Source organism: Capricornis sumatraensis, chromosome 20 (assembly GCF_032405125.1).
Source record: "Capricornis sumatraensis isolate serow.1 chromosome 20, serow.2, whole genome shotgun sequence".
NCBI lineage: Eukaryota > Metazoa > Chordata > Mammalia > Artiodactyla > Bovidae > Capricornis > Capricornis sumatraensis.
Window position 1 is genome coordinate 65,775,125 of NC_091088.1, and position 14,256 is coordinate 65,789,380.

The following is a 14,256-nucleotide window of genomic DNA, read 5'->3' on the forward strand; positions in this document are numbered from 1 at the left end:
AGGGCCAAATTCCAGTTGGTGGAATTTTGGATGGAAGAACCACGGGGGTCAAGTTCCTGGCCCAGGTCACCCACCACGACACAGGGTCAGGGGAAAGGTCATTATGAGGACAGGCCGAGGAGATATGGGCGCTGGGAGGGAGTGGGTCTAAGGATCGGGGTGCGCTCCGCAGAATCCCAGGACCTGGGCGAGGACGTGGCCTCCAGGGGCCGAGACCGAGGACCAGGGAGCGAAAATGCCCACCTCGTGGAAGAGAATTTTATGCGGTGCAGGAAGTGCAGAGGGGACAGTAAATGGTTTTAAGACAGAAGTGATGTGAAGTGAAGTCGCTCAGTCGTGCCCGTCTCTTTGCGGACCCTATGGACTATAGCCTACCAGGCTCCTCCCTCCATGAGATTCTCCAGGCAAGAGTACTGGAGTGGGTTGCCATTTCCTTCTCCAGGGATCTTCCCGACTCAGGGATCGAATCTGGGTCTCCAACATTCCAGGCAGATGCTTTAACCTCTGAGCCACCAAGGAAGCCGGAAGGAGGTGCGAAAAGCAGCGTTTCCGAGTTCCAAAAGCAGGAACAGGCTGCAGTGCGGTTTAAACCAAAAGGGAGGCCCCCCTGCGCCGCTCACGAAGACGTCTGAATTTGCTGGGATTGGTAGGGCGGGCGCGGGGATTTAGAGTCAGCAGAGACCCTCCGATCCGGGGTACCGAAGGAAGCCGAATGAGAGCGGCACCTGTGTCTAAGAAACAGAGAAACTCACGCCGTGTTACTGAGACAGCTGCACCGCCGGCTCTCCGCTTCCGGATGTGGGAAGGTGCTCGTGAAACGGCGGGGGCGGCCTGGGGAAGCGGCCTAAAGGGAGACAAGCTGTCACGGCGCGGGTCACGGAAGGAAGCCGGTCTGCCCTTCACCTTGGGAAAGTGAGAGGGGCGGGGCCTCGGGGCGCGGTGGGCAGGGCGGAACAATTCAATTGTGTAATCTCTGAGGAAGGTGACTGCAGGAAATTAAAAGACCTCTGCTTCCTGGAAGGGAAGTTAAAAAGCAACAGCATCACATTGACAACAAAGGTCCCTATACTCAAAATAATGTAAAGTTAGTTGTTCAGTCGTGACCGGCTCTTTGCGACTCCATTGAGTCGGACGACTCTGTCTGCCAGGCTCCTCTGTCCCGGGAATTCTCCAGGCAAGAATCCTGGACGTGAACTCGCTCAGTCATGTCCGACTCTTTGCGACCCCACGGACTGTAGCCTACCGGGCTCCTCTGTCCATGGGGAATTACAGGCAAGAACACTAGAGTGGGTTGCCATTTCCTTCTCCACCGGAACTTCGCGACCCAGGGATGGAACCCCGGTCTCCCGCATTGTAGGCAGACGCTTTACCGTCTGAGCCACAAGGAAAGCAAGAATACTGGAGTGGGTGGCTATTTCCTTCTCCAGGGGATCTTCCTCACCCACGGATCAAACCATGTCTCCTGCAATGCAGGCACATTCTTTACTATCTGAGCCACCAGGGAAGCCCAGATATAACGTTAAGTGCGATGGAAATAGTTGAGATGAGTGGCAAATTCAAGTTGTGTTTTTGGAATATCATGGAATAGCACTGTGTGTGTTACCTCGGGATTTTACTTCGAAAGGAAATCAGAACCTGGGCCTCTCACAACGACTGAGTTTATTTGGGCTGGAGGAAGGGGTCGGGGAATAGTGAGGTGCGAAGTGACTGGAGATCACGGAGAGGGAGAAGAGGGGACCCCACAGGCGCAGCTTAACAACAACAACAAAAACAAACAAAACAAGTACCTCCCGTTTGCAATGGTCGGCCGCACCTACCAAGTCTCCGCTTCGGGAACTGGGTGTAGAATCGCTTGCGACGAAGCAGAGACTGGAGACTCTTCAGCCATTGGTATCAGAAGAATGCCTCAGCGAGGGGCGGGGCGTAGGGCACTCTCCCGCGCCTGGGCGTGTGAAGGGCGGAGCCGAAAGGGGCCGAGGGCGGCCGAGGGGGGCCGAGCGGGGTCGAGCGGGGCCGAGGGCGGCCGAGCGGGGTCGAGCGGGAACGAGCGGGGACGAGCGGGGCCGAGCGGACCGAATTGGGCCGAGGGGGGCCGAGCGGGGACAAGAGGACACCTGCTGTGTTCTTCCTTTTGGTTCCCAGGTATCTTGTCAGGGTTTAGGAGTTCATGAGGGTCTTTCCTGTCTTGTGTTGCATCGTTGATTGCTCATAACTGCAACAGTTTTAAAGTAAAAACTTAAAATTCTGTGGGATAATTGAGTTGGAAAGAAATGTTTCCTCTTAACAGGATTCCTGCTGATGAGGCTGAAGCAGTTCAGTATGGGAACTGAAACCTGGTGTGGTGGCCAGGCTGGGGGTGGGTAGGGGTGGGTGGGGGTTGATGTGGGGTGGTGGCTGGACCCAGAAATATTCCTGCAATTAGAGTTAATTTAAGCAATTTAAGTAAACAAGAACTGGCTCTGTGTAGGGGTGACAAGCTGGAATGTGAAACACACAGCTCTTAGTAACAGCTCAGGTAACACCTCTAAGGAGAAAAATGCCTTCACATTCCACTTCTTCAGAGATCAAGCTCATTACTCACTGCAGCAGCCCAAGGACAATGCACCCTGAGGGGAATGCAGGCTGGAGCAAAACAGGTACCATTCTGAGCTTCCGACATAGTAGCCTTGGTAAATCAGGAAAAGCCTCTTGGGCCCATACTGCGCCTCAGGAAGTCCAGTTAAGTTTTGGGGTGTCTCTCCTGGTTTTCAGATCTCCCAGTTATGGGGTGATGACCCCAAATTTTATTTGGCAGGGTATTAGCAGTTAAAAGACACAGGAGGATCCTGGTTGAAAGTTACTGGGATTTGCTCAGTTGAAAGCCACTCACTGACACTTCCCTGGTGGTCCAGTGATAAAGAATCCACCTGCCAATGCATGGGACACAGGTTTGATCCCTGGTCTGGGAGGATACCACGTGCCTTGGAACAACTAAGCCCGAGCAACACAAGTACCGAGCCTGTGCTCCAAAGCGTGTGCTCTGCAGCAAGAGCAGCTCCAGCAGTGAGGAGCCAGCACAGCGATTAGAGCAGTTCCTGCTTGCTGCGCCCAGAGAAAGCCCACGCGCGGCAAAAAAGGCTCAGCACAGCCAAGGAAAAAGACATCGAGGGATCTGGACTGACCAAAAAAGGAGACTCAGAATGCCAGTCTCCAACCAACCAGCCACGTTGATGTATTTTATGTACAGAATGTATAGCCCCTGCTCGCCGCAAGGAGAGAAAAGCCAGGGCACAGTGAAGACCCAGCACGGCCAAAAATAAAATTTAAAGTTATTAAAGAAGAGAGAAAAAATTTCCTGTCATGAGAACTGCATTCTTCTTTATAGAAACTGTTTGTGTTCCATGCTTATGATGACAAAGCTTCAAATACTTTTGAGAAAAACTTGTTTACATCATAATATATAATACATAAGTGAATACTTCCTCAACGTAACCGAATGTCAACAATTACTAGATGATCATTTGACGGTAATCAGGCAGTTTTAATTTTTCTTCTCTCTGCTTTGCTGTTTCCAAAAGCTCTGTCAGATATGGACAACAAAGCAGACTACAAAACAGCATCTTGAGAAGACATTACAATTTATTTTCACCAAAATTATCACCAACTTTGCACTATTTATAAATATTTCTGTATTAATTGACTGAACTCAAGTCCTAAAGGAACTTTCTTCATGTTTATAGGGCAGCTACAATGTTCCCTGTAATTGTCTTATGTGCATTTTCAGATTACAAAAGTGTCAAAATAACCCACCGACTTATGTATTTGTTAGTGTAAGGCAGAAAAAAATGTAAATTAAACTTTAAATCTCGGTCACAACATGTGGACAGAGAAAATAACGCTAAGGAAAAACTTGAAAAAACTAAATAGGGTAGCATTATTTGAGAGAATCACATTGAAACATATATATATTGCCATATTTAAAATAGATAGCCAGTGGGAGTTTGATATATGACTGGGCATCCAGAGCCACTGCTCTGTGACAACTTGGAGGGATAGGGTGGGGAAGGAGGGAGGGGACACATGGATGCCTATGGGGGATTCATGTTGAGGAATGGGAAAAACCATCACAGTATAAAAAAAAAGAAAAAACTCAAGAAAAGGGAAATTCTACTAGAGCTGGCAATAAACTATGGAGCATAGTTATTAATTCTGTAATGTTACATCAACATTTTAATATGCTTTGGAAAACTAGACTTCTATTTAGTATTTATTACCATTCATTCAGTTCAGTTCAGTCACTCAGTCGTGTCCGACTCTTTGCGACCCCATGAATCACAGCACTCCAGGCCTCCCTGTCCATCACCAACTCCAGGAGTTCAGTCAGACTCGTGTCCATCAAGTCAGTGATGCCATCCAGCCATCTCATCCTCTGTCATTAGGCTAATGTAAAAATGTCTTAGGCAATAGATAGTAAATAGTCATTTTTCTGTTTAGTAAAACAGATAAATAGTAATTTACTACCACCTTCAACAGCCAGATAGAATAATGGAACATATCTTTACAGCAGGAAACGGAATGCAACAAATTCATAGCAGGAGTAAATATTCAGTGTTTTGTTAAACAGTCTCACTGTGGTTTCTCCCATGTTTGACTACTGATACCTCTAGACTTTAAAAACAACCGCTTCCTCTGCTGCCTGTCTGGGCAGGCTGAGAAAGTCCCATCAGATTGGAAGTCTATAGTGCTCCTACTAGAAAGCTGCATCAGTTAACAAACATTCTCATAACATATCATCTGTCCCAGTATCCAAACCAAACTTTGGTTTTGGTTCATTCTTGTGCTTTCAGTGACTTCAAAGTAACAAGAACAAAAAAGTTGGGATTGAATCTATGAAAGTCCTAGTTTATCAGACCAAAAAATGCCACCATGTAGTGTGCATTCTCAATGATTTCTGGGACTTCCCTGGCGACTCAGGGATAAGGAATCGGCCTGCCAATGCAGGAGACGAGGGGTCAATGCCTGGTCCAGGTAATTCCCACATGCTGTGGAGCTACTAAGCCCCTGAGCCACAACTATTCAGCCAATAATAAGTAAATAATCCTAAATAAATTATTTCAGAATTCTCCAAGGTCAAAAAGAGCTACCACTTTTAACCTTAGTTCTGAAGTTTATTTCCTAATAGTTTACATGTTTATTTTTCTATTTTCACTTCATGTTAATCAGGTGCATACTAATGGTTTTGTTTGGGAACAAAAGAGGACATTGGGAAATATCACACAGGAACATCCATAAACAGGGGAGTAGGTTTTAGGGGGCCAGAGTCTGTAAAAGCTCCACTATGGATGGAGTGTGGAGAGAATAGCTCAAGTGCAAATTATTAGTATATACTCCCCAAATTAACTATTCTTTGATTTCACCATGCAAAGAACCTCTAATAGATTCTTTCAAACTTGAGAGCCTTTGGGGCATTACTAGCTTCTGTTATGAAGAACTGAAAAGGGAGAAAACTGCTGTTTGAAGAAAAATGATTGTTGTGAATAAAGAAATATTGGTTATACGAATGCAGGTAACTCCTTCAAAATACTGATTTTTTACAGGACATTCCTGGTGGTCACAGGAATTCCAGGTTAAGAACCTGCCTTGCAACAAAGGGGACTCAATCCTTGTTCAATCCTCGGTTGGGGATATAAGAAATGACATGCAGCAGAGCAACCAGGTACCACCAAGACAGAGCAGGCATCCTCCAGAGCCCCCTGCCAGGATGAAAGGGCCTGCATGATGTGAAAAAGATCTGATGATCCACAACTAAGGCCCATGGGAGTCAAATAAATAAATATTTTAAAAAACATCCTGATTCTGCTTCCTTTGGGTATATAATCAGAAGTGAGACTCTGAGATCCTATGCATGTTCTCTTTTTAATATTTGAGGAACCTCCGTACTGTTGTACTGTTTTCCATGTACTATTTACATTCCCACCAGCAATTCACAAGAGTTCCGGTGTATCTGTATTGTGCAGGTATGTGGCACATGCATGTGATTTGGAAAGACATGGAGAGAACCCCGCTGCACTGGCAGCAAGAAATAGCAGCTGCATCATCTCCAGAATAAGCCTTTGTACTCCAGATTGCTATGGAGCTGATGGTCCTCGGAGTCTACGAATAATCCTTCCCTCTGCCCGTGAGCTAAGACGCTTCAGTCATGTCTGACTCTTTGGCACCCTATGGACTGTAGTCCACCAGACGCCTCTGCCCCATGGAGTAGGTTGCCATCCCCTCCTCCCAACTCAGGGATCAAACCCGCATCGCTTATGTCTCCTGCATTGGCAGGTGATTCTTTATCACTAGCACCACCTGGGGAGCCCGAGCCTTCCTTATATCCTGAGAATTTATGGCCCCTCCCTAAGGAAATCCCTCTGCCATCAAAGTTTAGCACTATCCATTTCCCTTCTAGGCTGAAAGACCTTTGTGAAATTTCATCTGGTTCAACACACTCTCCACACATCCAGTAATAATCCACCCATCGTGCTATGCAATCCCCAGAAAGATTCCAAGGTTTAACAACTCATGCATTTATGATGGAATAATACATGAATATGCCCAAGCACCATCCGGACTCGACATCTATTTTCAGTCACAGTGACCCTAGCCAGTAAAAACTGTTAGCTCCAAAGTCTAATAATAAAAGACAGATGCGTATGCTGATGCACATCCCCCAGTGAGACTTCAGCATCTTCCAAGGATACACTCCAAGGTCTTTTTTTTTTTTTTCCTTTCAAATGCATCGGAAACCTTCTTCACTAGCAACTCAAAATAATAGAAAATACTAAAGGTAACTGACAAAATCATCTCCGGGATTTTACCAAGTTATTTTACAGGTTGCATAATGATTCTTGTCCTTCCAAAAGAACCCACAAAATCTACTCCATGGAGTTGATGCTGTGGGCAACCTTCTGGATCGCACCGCCAGGACCAATGCACCCATCTTCCTGCACCCAGACTTCCCTGTGGGCTCAGCTCAGGCCTTGATTCTAACACACTGCAGGACAACAGTCCTCTTCCCAATTCCACTTCCTTACTTCCTCCAAAAGTGTGATCATGACTTACCAAATCAATCCAGGCACGCAAAACTCTGTCACAACACCTGTGTCCCAGGGAAACTGAGCTAAGACACTGTGGCATGCCCACCCTTCCAGGCACCCACAATTAGCCATGAGCCCACATCCAGGTCCTCCAGTCTGAACTTGTTGGGACCAGCCTAACAACAAACCAACCGGAGTGAGTAGGGCCACAGAAGAATAAAGAAAAATAAGACTCAGAAATAAGGTGGGGATCAGGGGGCTGATGCCATTCACAGGCAAAAGCCAAGATCCTGATCCTTGCATGCTTTTTATTGTTAACATCTACTTCCTTGTACATGCTCTAAAGACATCTGTTTTTTACAATCTCAGATCCGGGACAACTATATACAATGCACAGTCCTCAATGTTCTGGTTAATGTTCAAACCTTCAGGCCTTTCATGATTGTGTTTAGCCCTTCAGCTAGTGACCACCTTCCTCAGCAACTCCCTCAAGGCTCTGGTCTGAGAACAGTCACTAATGGTTTTCCATCAGTCACATCAGTACTTCAACATCTTGTTTTTAAGATGTTTTTCCACGATGTACTTTTTACTGCTCCCAGCCCTTTGCCTGGAGGTGATAAGAAAGTCATTCTTATTCTTCAAAGAAGCCCTGTTAATTATAGTACAGGCCTGTGCATAGCATATTCTCTACATATCCTCCTTTTTTATTTTTAGAGGCTTTTTATGATTATTGTTGATCACAGAAGCCAAAGCAATAGTTGCTAATTGCTGTTGTTGTCCGTTGACTGTCTTTGTGATTTGCTGTCAGACTATGTAGAAACAGAAAAAAAGACATATAAAAATTAACATAAAACCAGCCATTGATCCTCCAATAGTTTTCAAGTGAGGAATGGGATTTAATTGAGAAATTCCATCTGCTGCTACTTCCAGAAGATTAGATCCTTACAAAAGGTGTAGTTTCTGTGAGAAAGTTTCCATAATCTCTTATTATAAGTTATTAATATCCAGAGATAGATTACCTTGATTTAAGAGGTGTTGTTTAACTCTGTCCCAATGAAACGATAATTCATTGTATTTATGAGGAGTGACACAAAAAGAAGTAATATTTCAATCACACTTAAGACGAATCTGTTTTTGAAGAGTATTCACTTGATCATCTAGTTGTACAACCTGTTGTAAATCAGCCATTTGTGCAGCTAATTTTCCATCTATTTGTCTTTGAGTGGAACAAAGAACATCAGAGTCTTTATGCCATTCTTGCACAAAGTGCAGTCTGTACAATCTGATGTAATGCCACTCCTGTAGTAGCTATAGCAATAATTCCTAAAATGGCAGCAATTAACAATCCAATAAGCCGTTTAGTGCATTTTAATACTTTCTTAAGGATCTGTTCTACAATATAGACTGTGGGGCTATCCTGCCATGGTCTATTCATTTTTACAGGAAGCCATACTCCAGGTCTTCCCTGGTGGCTCAGATGGTAAAGCGTCCGCCTGCAATGCGGGAGACCCAGGTTCGATCCCTGGGTTGGGAAGATCTCCTGGAGAAGGAAATGGCAACCCACTCCAGTACTCTTGCCTGGAGAATCCCACAGATGGAGGAGACTGGTAGGCTACAGTCCATGGGGTCACAAAGATTCGGACATGACTGAGCGGCTTCACTTTCATACTCCAGATCTGGTTTTTAGAATATATAGAGAATAGTCATTCTGAAACTGGAGGGAAGAATTGATACAAGTGTAAAAAACAATTTTGATAGGTAAGTAACCCAGAAGAGGCATTATAAAAAGTAGGTCCTATCAAAAATATGAAAGGTAAATGAACACGTGTTTTAATCCAATGGGTTGAATTTTTATCAAAATGTAAGGAATGACCTGATACTGTCAAATTAAATTGCCCCTTCCATGCTGTTATTGGTTGGAAGGCAGCTGATATTTTCCACAATTCTGAATGTAAAGGCATATAAGGTAATTGATTGAGGTAAGGGAGGAGAGAAACTCCCTCCATGCCAATATACAGAGCTATCAACAATGTTATTCATGGAGTCTAAAGTATTAATTAACAATATAGGCAAATCCAAATTATTATTTTTATCCAAAGGATATCCTTTGGGACTCCAATCAATAATTTCTCCATCAGAAGTATTGGCCATAATATGTCCAGTTTTAGCTTTATATAATTTCCATTGTACCCAATGTTCTATTCCAGATTTTATAGAAGTAATAGTAGTAGTGAAGTTGCTCAGTCGTGTCCGACTCTTTGCGACCCCATGGACTGTAGCCTTCCAGGCTCTTCTGTCCATGGGATTTTCCAGGCAATAGTCCTGGAGTGGATTGCCATTTCCTTCTCCAGGGGATCTTCCCAACCCAGGGCTCAAACCCAGGTCTCCCGCATTGTAGACAGACGCTTTACTGTCTGAAAGGAAAGGAAAGTTGCTCAGTCATGTCCGACTCTTTGTGACCCCATGGACTGTAGCCGACCAGGCTTCTCAGTCCATGGGATTTTCCAGGCAAGAGTAGTGGAGTGGGCTGCCATTTCCTTCTCCAGGGGATCTTCCCGACCCAGGGATCAAACCCGGGTCTCCCTCATTGCAGGCAGACACTTTACCCACTGAGCCACCAGGAAAGTCCTATAGAAGTAATACAGTTAGGTAAACGGGGTGCAAATATAGTAGTATTTTCTCCTGTGATATTAAATGAAAATGCTTCTAATAAGAAAAAATGAGTTTTGTTCCCTTGAGGTTCTTTAACTATAGATAGCCAACTTTGTAATCCTCTTTTAAGACAATGAGTTTCTACTCCCATACATATAGGGGTAAGATCTGTTCCCACAGTATAATTAACACTAACATTTGAAAGTTGTTGGCCCTCTTCTGCCAGTTATAAAGGAACGCTTGGGTCAAAAGGTCCTGGTAACCAAGAAGAGTCATTTATGAAAATTGGAACAGAAGAATCCTCCCATGTAATTGGTCTTGATAGGGGAGTTTTGGGCACATATGCCCAATAAGTATGATTGGCACCTACCGTGGTAGTTACCACAGGTAACATAGCCAAAAACAAGGTAGCCGAGGTCAAAGGCTGTCCCTGTTCTTTGACCAATTTTTCCCCTTCAATGGTCAACTTCTTCAATTGGCCCCAAGTGGGCGGTTTGGCTTTGTTGGTCCTTGGAGCTGGTTTGGGGCAGTTGCTTGATCGTCAGTCTTGTTAGCCACATCACTGGTGGCTCTCCAGGAAGATCAATGTCGAGCCTTTTCCCCTTCTTTCTTTGATGTGCCTTCGTGGTATCCAACAGTGTTGTCCATCATCTGAAATGACAAAGCACAACCTCATCCTTTCTGAAGCCCTGTTAATTATAGTACAGGCCTGTGCATAGCATATTCCCTACAAGAACTGAGACCGCCCTTGTCAACAGTTTCACATGTTGACTCATGATCCTACGACTGCTGCAGGGAAGAGCCGACTCTGATTCCAAGTTGGAACTGTTTCTTTGCCTTGCTTTTCACTGCTTCTGTTATTATACTAATCCATAATGGCTGGTCTCAGAGGAGGCCTTTGTTGAGCTCACAGGAAGATAATCTGACCTGCCCACTTGTGAATGGCTGCAGGGACGAGAGATGAACACTGAAGGCTGGCTGTCCCTGAGAAGTATTGCAAGACAGATGGCCCTTTACTGATGGCCCTTTTTACTTTACTTCCCTTCCTATTCTCCCTTCGACTCTTTCCTCACTGCTACTTTCTCTCCTTTTATAAAGGAACCTGGTTACTTTGAGAAATTAGTCAGCCATCTTCTTGGTTAGTTGATTTTCAAAATAAAGTTGGATTGTTTTCCTCAACAAGTCCTCTCTCTGAAGCACTGCCCTGTCTTGCAGACAAGCAGAGTGACCTTGAGCTCAATCACACCACTATGCTTGGAACACATGTATACACCATTCACGGGGCTCATCCAGATGCCCAAACTTGCTCCCTCCCACAAGTCTCCTGCAGACCCCAACAGGTTCGGCTTTACTTTTCCCCATTTTTTTTTTTTTTTTTTACCACTTTTCTATGCACAACTGAGCAACAGTGCTAAAACAGCTAAGACCACTGGGCATGGGCATCACAACAGAAAACACACAAGCTGCAAATGCAAGGGCACTGGGCATTCAGTATAGAGACCAAGAAGCTGGCCCTCCTGGGAAAACCTGCCAGGAACTGGGGACACCACAAAGTATTAAAGGCCCCAGAGATTTGGTTGAATTGAGCTCAGTGAAGAAGTCACAAAGAGAGAGAGGCCCAGTGACACTGCCCAGTGTCCTCCCCCACTCAGAGCTAACTAGAAGATACCCCAGCTCTTTAAGACATGTTGCACACCAAGACTTGAGCCTATTAATAAGCCTGTCCTACATCCCACACAGCTGTGTACAGCACTCATTATTGTCTTCCCAATTCCAGGACAACCTCCTTTCTCTAATTTTAATCAATGAAGACAACCCACTCCTACTCAATTCTATCAACAGTCTACTAGCTGAAAGCATTTTCAGCTGATTTCTTATCTCTGACCATATTCCACCTACAACAGTCCCACAAATAACTGGGCCTCATTAGTTGAAGCTAACTGCTCCTCACCCCCTCTTCCACGCCATACGTAATCATCTCAGGCTTGAGTCTAAAACAGGCAGTCAACCTCAATGCACAAAATCTAAAATTAGCCCTCAAATGTCTTCGAATTCTCCAGTCTCTTAGGATATTTTCCCACTATTATATATCACTTTCCACCGCAACTGTCAGCAATCCAAAAGTCAGCATTATCCCCATTAGGTTTCATTGACTGGAAAGCATCCAACCAAAATCCACTTTTTAAATTCAAATAAAATTTTATACACTACTATCAGACCAAAGGGGCTTCCCAAGTTTCTCAGTGGTAAAGAATCCGCCTGCCAATGAAGGAAATGCGAGAGATAGGTGTTTGATCCCTGAGTCAGAAGATCCCCAGGATTAGGAAATGACAACCCACTCCAGTATTCTTGCCTGGGAAATGCCATGGACAGAGGAAAGAGTCAGACACGACTGAGCACAGTGACCATTTTATAGTTCTCTTTGATTCTAGTGCTCATACCAGTAACTAGCTGTAAGGCAAGTGCAGAGAAAAAGAGAGCGAGCCAGGCAGTCAGGCAAGAAAAGGAAATTTATTAGAGGGAAAAGAGGGCGACTGGCCCTTAAGGAGAACCAGCTTTCTCCGTTTCTGACAGACTCCTTCTTATACCCCACCAATGAAAAATTCTCTGAAGGGATGGTCATGTAGTCGGAGGTCTGGAATCTGGTGGTCTCGTAGCTTTGAGAAGATAGGTGCCAGTGAGATAACAGGATGCCATTTGGGCAGTCTGGTCAGTCTCACAGATCCCTGCACTGTGATTTTATTCTTTATGTGCAAGGTCAACATAACGAGCCATCTTATCAAGGAGAACCCATGTGGGCCCTATCACTAGCATCACTGAAAATAATCTCCTAAAATGAAGACTCTTTGTAGTCAACTTACTACCCTGTTCATGTAAACCAGAAAAGGAAAGTAATATACCTCCATCACACTGGAGAAAAAACTGCAGCTCTACCAGCAGTCCCAAAGCTGATATTCTAAGCTAGTTCCTGAACACCTGTTTTGGGATATTTATAAGTTTAGTGTCATGTCTTAATTAAAATGACTTTTCCCCTATAAATTACTGTGCATTTCGTGCACTATATGGGTTACTGTTACCAAGACCAAGCTCACTCTGCTTGACAAAGGATAGGCCCATGAATCTGAGCGACCAAGTGTTGAGGCAAGGAAGGTACTTTAAGGGGGAGCCAGCAGATGGAGAAGAGGGCAGGCTAGCGCCTCAAAATAAGCATCTCATTGGGATCTGGATCCAGTTTCTTTGATAGATCAGAGACAAACAAGCAATGAGGAACCAAAGTCAAAAGCACAAGAGGGAGGGAAATGAAGTACGGAAGTAAAACGAAAGGTTCTTCAATCTTGTAAAACATCTCCAAGAGAATGTCCAGCCTTCAGTAGGGGTGTGTTAATCTGTTCTGTTCACAGATGGGCAGAGACAAACGATGTCTCCTGGAGTTGAACAAAGGCCCTTTAGTGTACAGCGAAGCAAAGGGGCAGGATCCTCCAGGCAAGCCATTGAGTATGATTATAATAATAAAAGCAAGTCAAAGAAAGCAGTTCCCAACATGGTATGCGTCGGGGAACAGGAAGGTTCTAAATGATCCGAGACCACGGAGAGGGAGGAGAGAGGAGCCCCCAGGCGCAGCTTCGAGGAAAAAGAACCCTAAACACCACCTCACGTTTCCCAAGTCGACCGCACCTACCAAGTCTCGGCTTCAGAATTTGCTGTAAACTCGCTTACGTAGTAGGGCGACGGAAGACCCCTCCGCAGTAGGTGTCCGAGGTATACCACAGCGAGCGGAGGGGTGTGTGACGCGCCTGCGTCCAGGCGTGTGAGGGCTGGGGTCGAGCTGGGCTCAGAGGACCCCTGCACGCGGCTCCGTTTGGTTCCCGAGGCTCATGGGCGGTGGGGTGAGGTCAGGGGATTTCCAAAGGCTCTTTTCCCGGAACCTTACAAAATGGAGTTTTTCTTTTAACAAAATGGAGTAGCTTAGGTTCTTCAGCAACACAAGTACTGAGCCTGTGCTCTAAAGCCTGTGCAACAAGGGTAGCTACAGCAGTGAGAAGCCTGCACACAGCAACTAGAGAGTAGCTCCTGCCTGCTGCAACTAGAGAAAGTCCACGTGCAGCAAAAAACGGCTCAGCACAGTGGGGAACAAAAAGACGTTGAGTGCTCGGACTGACTAAAACAAGGGGATGCAGAATGCCAGTCTCCAACCAAACCCCAGCCAGGTTTATGTTATGTGTACAGAATTCATACCCCTGCTTGCCGCAAGGAGAGAAAAGCCAGCGCAACAGTGAAGACCCAGCACAGCCAAAAATAAATGTAAAAAATCATTAACAGAGAAAAAAATTTCCTTTAATGAAAACTGCAGTCTTCTTTATAAAAGTGTTTCTGCTCCACACTTGTGATGACGTAGCTTCAAATACTTTTGAGCAAAACTTGTTTACATCATAATATATAATACTTAAATCAACACTTCAATTTAATGAATGTCAAATTACTCTATGATCACTTGATGGTAATTAGACCATTTACTTTTTGTTTAACAATGGTAATATATTTTTGC

General features: G+C 44.9%; 1 non-coding gene across 1 annotated transcript; it reads left to right on the plus strand.

The window, feature by feature from the left end:
- The first annotated feature begins 8,520 nt into the window (after nt 1-8,520).
- TRNAC-GCA (transfer RNA cysteine (anticodon GCA)) lies at nt 8,521-8,592 on the plus strand. Its single transcript has one exon. It is a non-coding gene; the product is annotated as a tRNA-Cys (tRNA).
- The last annotated feature ends 5,664 nt before the right edge of the window (nt 8,593-14,256 follow it).